Genomic DNA, 8,321 nt, shown 5'->3' with positions numbered 1-8,321 from the left:
GAGAGTAGGGGTAGATTTAGTTTTGCACCTCTAGAAAACTCCATTTATTCATATTTCATCCTTGCCTCTGCTCTTGTAACATCATACATCATCCTAAACTTTTAAATCCAAACCCCGTGGATGCTCAACACAGACTACTTCTTTTGCAAATCATACGTTCTTAATTCCCAGCATGGGGTAAGTAGAGTCCAAGGCTCGTCAACGTGCTAATGATAAATTTTCAGTTCTGTCCCGGTAAACTGACCACTGGACGAGAATACGAGCTAGTGCTGCGGCACCTTATTGACCACAAATATCAGTAACTAGTAGGTGATATCGGTAGTAAAGCGACCCTAGTAGAACAGACATAGCAGAATATCACAAAGGCAGACAGGTTTATAAGGCCATCTCTAACCGAGGGCTGGCTAGAGGGCTCGTTTGAGCCCTCTGACCCTCCAAGATTCCCCAAGATATTAATATTTTAATGAACAGTACATGGCCATATTTGCCTCCGTCTCCAACCGAGGGCCAGAGGGCCAAAGGGCTCGTTTTAGCCCTGTCACAAAAAACCGTCTCCAACTGAGGGCCATATGGCCAAACATAATTTATTATTTAAATTTAAAAACTACAACAACTTAAATTTAAAAACAACTTATATTTAAACACTACAAATTAAATTTAAAAACTACAAATTAAATTTAAAAACAACATTAACTTAAATTTAAAAATTACAACGACTTAAATTTAATATCCATAATCAATATCATCTTCATCATCCGCCATTGGAGGAGTATAGTCAGAGGTAAACAATTGCCGCCGAGACATAATTTCTTTTTTTTTCCTATCAAAATAGGCCTTACTCATTGGAGTGTAATTCGAAGTGTTCCTTTCCATATTCTTATCATCCATCTCTTCTTGTATTTGTTTGGCTCGTTCTTCATGTCTACACTTCCTTTCTTCCGCCTCAAGGACATTTTGCTCCGCCAGTAATCGAAATGAGGCCGCCACTTCATGTTGAGCGGCGTAATCAGCATTTGCCTTACCCTTTTCCTTCAACCTTTGGGCCTTGTTTCGTCCCATAGCCCTAGGTAAAGAACTTTTGGACGGAGTCGGATTTTCTACCCTTGTTTGTTGAATGGTAGGAGATCCATCTTCATTCATTTCTACAGATGGGAATGCAGCTTCCAAAGGATCCACTCTATGTTGAGGTGGATCTTCAAATAACACTCACCCTTTACAAATTTCCCAACAACCGTGAAACTGAAAGGGTTTTGAGCTGCCATCCATATACAATTCCTCCGCTTGGCGTACCTAGAAAATATAATTAAAAAAAATTTAGGAAATTAATTCACAAAATTAAATGTAATATAATGACATATAATTACAAAAATTAAATTAATATAATTAAACATTTAAAATAAACTGTAAAAACACTAACTTCGTCATAGTAATTGGCGCCGCTTTCATGTCTACTTGCTGCTGCTAATAGTGCTTGATGCCATTTATTCAAACTTGGATGAAGATGTTTCTTCCATCTTGAAGAACAACTTTCGTGGTTTCGGGTATTCGGTGGAATGGTGCATTCGTAGAACTCTAAGTATTTTTTGGACACACGAGTCCAAACACCTTCACTTGTTTGAGAAATCCCCCTCACACTATCTTCTGAGATCCATCTATAAGCCTTGCAAAGAGTTTCATCTTCTTTTCGGGTCCAAGCCCTACCTTTCATTGCAGATGAGGCCATTTTTTTTGAAAAAAAATGAAGGAAATATTGAAGGAAATATTGCAAATGAAGTGAAGAAATATTATGGATGAAGGAAATATTGAAAAATTGAAACAAATATTATAGATGAAGGAAATATTGGAAAATATATTGAAGGAAATATTGAAGGAAATATTGAGAAATATTGAAGAAGGAAATATTGCAAATGAAGTGAAGAATTGAAAGAACTTCACCATATTTATAGAAGAAAAGAAATGTTTAAAATAAAAAAAAACAAAAAAAAACCAACGGCTAGCTGACTCAACTAGCCGTTATATTAAAAAAAAATTCAAACTATTAGTGTCGGTTATAACCGACGCTAATAGTAAAACTATTAAAAAAAATCTCTTTAATGTTGTCGGTTATAACCGACAGCAATAGGAAAACATTAAAAAAAATAGCCAGCCCTCCAGCCCTCTCCGATCCCGTGGGGCCCTCACAGATTCCAGAGCCCTCTGGCCTAGCCTTCGGTTGGAGACGGTTTTAGGGCTATTTTCGACCATCTGGCCCTCTGGACCCTTCGGTTAGAGATGGCCTAAGAGAATTCCATTCACATCATGTGGATTGTCAACTTCGTGAACTATCTAGCACTATAAATACCACAATTTCTGCTTCTGGTTTTAGATAACCAAAACAAAAAGCAAATCACAAGCATACCTGAAGAAAAGAACAGAAACATTATAGGTAATTTTACAAGGTGTGCCATGGTTGAAGCTCGTAATTCAAACGATGGGGCTCTAGACGTGAAGAGTTTTTCTGTCTAGGTTAGCGTTGTGACTTATCGTGCTTGCCTGCATCATGGAAAGTAAATGAAGCATTATACACTTCTTCTGAGCATAATAAAGTTTATTAAGTGGGAGGTGTTCAGAGATCAAACCTTGTACCTTAAAGTTGGCCACTCTGTGTGTCCGTACCAAAACTCCTAATTCAATCATAGTACGCTAGTTTTAATCCCAACATCATCTAAATTCTAATCAAATACACAAACACAACACTAATCCTTCCTAAAGTTGATTCCAACAACTAATTGATTGCATCTAAGCAGACCAAGCATTGTCAAACCAAATTGCAGGTAGTCCGCTTCATTTAAATTATGTTTGGGTCCAATTTCAGCGAATGGAAAGAAACAATTAAAACATACAAACATATATATTTGTAAACGGTATATAATTTAATGTTAACACTGATTACAATCCATATAGCCTGTTGCAACAAAGAAAGTGAAGAAAATGAAACAAACCTGTAGACAAGCGAAGCCAAGCCTCAATCAAAATAGCATAATGCTCAGGAACTAGGGAGAGTAACTATTTTATGTATGTAATGTCTTCATCAGGGTCATCAGCCTCCCAATCTACGTCATCCTCAGGTGCCTCGGATGATTCCAGTTGTTCCTCGTCTTGGGTTTCTGAATCTTTCTTTTCATTCTTTATCTTATCTAATATTGCAATCACCTGAAATGGTTCACCATTGATGTATTAGCATATATTGACACCCACCTCAAAAGCAATTTTACAAGTACACAAATCCAACCTTGATAACCAAGTCTTGTCAACCTCTATGAGCAATCACAATTGGCTTTACTTTACCAACTTATATCTTATCTTTACCTTAATTAATGCAAGAGTCGCCCACACAAAAAACGACTTAAGTACTCTCATGACTCTCTTGGAAAAAGCTGGAAGAAAGTGCAAGAGAAACCAACTGTATTGCTTTCCCGAGTTATATGAAATAGTATTGTATTAAGTTTACCTTGCTTCTTCTCTCTAATGACTCATCTTCTATGAAGCGTATCTCAGGAGTCAACTGCAGCTTCATACGCCTTCCCAATTGACCTCGGACATATTTGGCTTTTGACTTTAGCCCAGCAAGGGCAACCTCATTCCCTCTCTCATCGCCAAAAATAGAAACATACACTTTAACCACCTGTAGGCAAACATATAAACTATAGTTAACTAAAATTTTAGCGCCACAAGATTCGTCAAATGATGAACATTGCCATCTTCGCGAAAACATTGAAGGAAGCTACTCTCAGAGACAACCAAAACTAAAGGTACAGAAAGTTTCCTTCGTATCATTAAATGGGAAATGTACAAGAAGCTATATAATTTGCACCCACGAAGTGTCAAATATGCTACAGAAGTTTACTAAGAATGAAAGGCCAAACAAGACAGCAACACCGGCAGGGGCGGATGCATTGAGGGGCAGGGGGGGTCAGCTGACCCCCCGAACTTCAACGAATGTCCAGGGATAACTTCGATGAATGTCTATAGATGACTTGGATGCTGCCCCTTTAAAGGTTGGAGCTGTGATGCGAAATATATAAGCACACAAATTAAACCCTCTTTTTATCAATTGTAGTAAAGTATGTAAGTAGGGATCGTTCTAGGCTGGGGATTAGGAGGGATTGCTAAATCACTTGGAAACTGACTTGAAAACGTAAAAACAAAGTTTAAAACACTAACTAGACTCAAAGAATGCAAAACTATACTTTAAAACACTAAAACAAACCAAAAGACTCAAAACAACCCCTAAACACTCAAAACTACCTTAAACACACAATCTGGGCAGTTTTGGGACTCTAACACAAACTTGGACGAATTTTGGTTTTCTAATGAACTAAAACACTTAAAAACATAATATAAGACAAGTTCTAATTAATATGACTCAAAGAAATAAGATGGGGTTGATTTTGGACGAAAATAATTAAATTAAGACAAGAACAAAGTAAACAAATTCTTAGACAAATTTAAGTGAATCAAAACAGATTGTAAAATGAATTTGAATGAAACTTATGGATGGAAGGCTAGCTAGGAGGTTCTTCTCCACACATGTCACACTTGCATACAAAACGATTTCCAGTTGCTTTTCGATAAGCTATGAATACTCAACGCCCCAAATTAACCGTGAATTGCACTAATTAACCCTCAGTTTTTCCACAAGTTATTGGATTGGATGATTGCATACGACAACCCAAAACATTCCCTACAAGTTCCCTACATGAATTGCATAATAGAGATACAAGCAAGAATCATTAAGTTCTAAGAAAAACATAAACATTGACGAGGCACTCGTTACTATGATTTGCATGAAACTTATGCCAAGAATTTACTTTACGTGATTGTGACTAGCAACCTTCACTACTTGTGAATATAAGTTCATAACGATTAGGTGAAACTCCCTTATATTCTAGCGTTAAATTCATGCATGAAAATTAAGCGTGCACTCTCAGCCAACATACACAAATCATTTTTTATACGATCGGATAAGTAAATTGAATTGACAACTTATGAATCACAACTGGATGTAATCAAATCATATTGCAAGTATGAACATGGTTTCGAATCACCCCCTAACTAAGAGGGATTTAGTTCCTCATACTCACAAAGCAAAGATACATAAAATTAGACATTAAAATCAAAGGAAAGAAAACACCTAAAATGCTCCAACTTGGGTAGCAAGTGCATCCAAGAATTCTCCTTTGCTTGCTTGCGGCAGATTGCTTTGTGGACGGATTTTTGGGTAGTTTTATGATGTAGAATGGATGGGGAATGGTATGGAAAGGTTTAGGGTAAGTGTGGAGGAGTGTTTGAGGGTTGGAGGGTGGTGGAGAACTAGGCAAAGAGGGTGGAAGAAGGTGGAGTGGCTGTTATGTTTTCTAGGCACTAGAATGGTGTTTTTGGGGTGTTTTGCTACCTAGAGGTTGTATGGACGAATTTTCTGTGATGAATGATGAATATGAGAGTGTGTACCCTTTGCCAAGGGGTGTAAACATGTATATATAGGCCCCAAAAACCTTAGAGAATCAGGTTAGGCTAGGGAGAATGCACGGCAAAGAGTGTGTGTGGTGTGCAATGGTCCAAGGGTGAAAATGAAGTGATGATGCAAAGTGTGAAGGGTAAAATGGAGTGGTCTTGTAGCTAGGGAGCATGGCTGATTGTGTACATTGCATAGAGATGGAAAGGAAGGTGAAAATGTGTCAATAAATGGGTCAAAGGTGCAGCAACATGTGGTACACAAGGCATGAGATTCCAAATGTGAATGATGGAGCATCAATTGGTGCATGTTATGGTTGTGAAAGTTGTATAAAATTTTGTGGGTGAAGGGAACAAGAGGTATCAAGCAATTAAGTGTAATAATTAAATGAATTGAAGCATGAAATTAGAAATTATGTAGGGGACAAGAGTGATCAAGCATGGCATGGGAATCCAAAGGGAATTCTATGTTGTTTTGCATGGCAATGAAGGCAAGTTGGGGTGACAAATTTTTGGGCTGAGTTCTTCATCTTTTGGACCATAATTCTTCACATTCTTGGCCTCTTTAGTTCTCAAATTCGTCCATCCACTTTGGCCCAAATATGTGACATGCATTCCAAGCTCCATTTTGCTCCAAAATGCTCCAAAATGCATCTTCTTGCCTACTTTGTCCATAAAATCTGAAAACACACGAAAATGACTTTAAACATTAAAATAACTAAGGAAACACGACATAAATGCACAAGAACAAGCCAACTAAGTCGCATAAATATGCTCCTATCAAGTTGCCCTTCATATATGCCCTTCAATTGCTTGTAAAATGCACTAGAGAGGTGTTGCCCCTTTACAGTCTAGTCCTTATTTACCTCTAGCTTGTTTGTTGGTTGTGATTACAATTGTAGGCAGAAAAAAAGAACCAAGTAAAAAACTATCCAAAAATGCAAAGTAAATGAAATGGTGATCTCAGAGAATAACAAAACATCATCATTCTTAGACAAACATATTAATAGGATGCAATGATATCAAGCATTGTTAGTGTGTTCAAGATAAGTGTGTTCTTTTTTGTTAAGCATTCATACGGAAGCAATCTTAGAACATGTTAGTTACCCACGTAAATGAGGCATTAACTGGTGTGTAGTATGTCTTTCCAAATGACTTCAGGCCTACCAAAACTCGATGAAATGACAATATCCATGCTATTTCTGTTAAAAAACATTTGCTTACTGACCCCCAACAAGATAGCAAACCCATAAAACCCAATACTACAAATCGAACTAAAAACACAAAAACAAAGTCAAAATATCAGAATCAAAACAAAAATAAAGCATACATATAAGTAACAATGTACCTGCAGGTCGGTGGAGACTTCAACATTGCTTATGGTGGTGAGCGACGAGAGGTAACGGTCAGCACCCAAAGAAACCTCAAGAAGAATAACGTACTGCAAGACCTTATCAGTTATGAGCATGTCAGACAGCTCCCTCCTTATCTGCTTGGCCACCATTGCCACTCTGCGCGGGTTCGCCATGCACCTGATGGTGTTGGGCCGCCAACTGAGTACAACCGCATGATTTTTTGTGGGAAATGAGGCTGATAATTTCTAGGTCCGAATTGGAAAGCTTGATGATGATGATGATGATGATGATGAGAGGTGGGAAAGAAAGGGGGTGGGTGGTGGTGGGCGGTGGAGGACCAAGTTTGGCATTGTTGATTGCTGTATTTTATCCCAGCTCTTCGCCTCTTTGGATTTTATTTTACTGTTTGTCTTGAATTCTTACTTTGAAGAATTTGCCTCGAGTCGAGAGTGAGGGATTGCAAAGTTGCAGGAGGCAAGAGCGAGAGGCACGATTTTTTTTTCTCAAGAGGGGGAAGATAATTTGTGGGACAGGACAATATCCAGTGTTTTAAATCCTGGCTTAAATACTTTATTCTTCCTCTATAATAATTTGGTTCGAATTTTTTTAGTAATAATCAAATCAAATGTCTCTCATTTACAATTGAAAAAGAATATCATTAAACCATAGTATTAAATGACAACAAGGATTTAAGGTTGATCTATGAATAATGAGTTTGATATTACATTATTATTGTCTGCATTTTTTTGCTCTTAAATTCTTATTATTGCACATGCACTACAATTTCATAATACTTCTCTCTACTTATATACAAGTTGAATGTCTTAAATTTGACTGCAATGGATGACAAATTTAATACCTAATTATGATTGATAAATTGTGTGTCTTTTCCAAAATTCCTCCTCAATTAGTTTTATCAACAAAACAAAGGATACTAACCAGCACCACGTATTAGATTCTCTTCCCTTAGAAGAGAGAAGTTTCATATTTGACCTACATGAATGAACGAGATGATTTAACATTTTTGTTAATAGTAGAATATCATTGTTCTGTTCAAATTTTCCATTCGGCCTGGTAACTTGTGGAAGTGGGCCGACTAATTTTTTTAGAAAAAGTACGTAAAAACTAGCAGTCATTGAGGATTTTTACAGTGTAAATAAAGTTATATTTTACCATCTCAATTTTGGGTCACATAACAAATTCATACTTCATCTTTTGAACATTGCTATGTCATACTGTTGACCCTAAAAACTACCAAGCCTACGTGGTGCGCAGGCCGAATAATATATGAGCTAACTACATCATTCGGTTGAATGCAGGGCGTGCCAATTCGTCGACCGAGCTCGACCGAGGAGTAAAATTTGTTGATGTTGCGTTGGGTGCGCGGATGACTTCTGCGTCTCGCTATTTCGACCGAGGAAGGAACACGTCTCAACCTCTTAGGTTCTCGAACCTAAAGACAAGGCTACTATT

At 37.4% G+C, this 8,321-nt stretch overlaps 1 pseudogene; it reads right to left on the bottom strand.

Annotated features, from left to right (window-relative positions):
* Positions 1-2,277: 2,277 nt before the first annotated feature.
* Positions 2,278-7,366, bottom strand: LOC126584945 (probable ribosome-binding factor A, chloroplastic; annotated as a pseudogene).
* Between the last annotated feature and the right edge of the window lie 955 nt (positions 7,367-8,321).

Source organism: Malus sylvestris, chromosome 10 (genome assembly GCF_916048215.2).
Source record: "Malus sylvestris chromosome 10, drMalSylv7.2, whole genome shotgun sequence".
Taxonomy (NCBI): domain Eukaryota; kingdom Viridiplantae; phylum Streptophyta; class Magnoliopsida; order Rosales; family Rosaceae; genus Malus; species Malus sylvestris.
The sequence above is the reverse complement of the archived record's forward strand: the minus strand, read 5'-3'. Positions and strand labels throughout refer to the sequence as shown.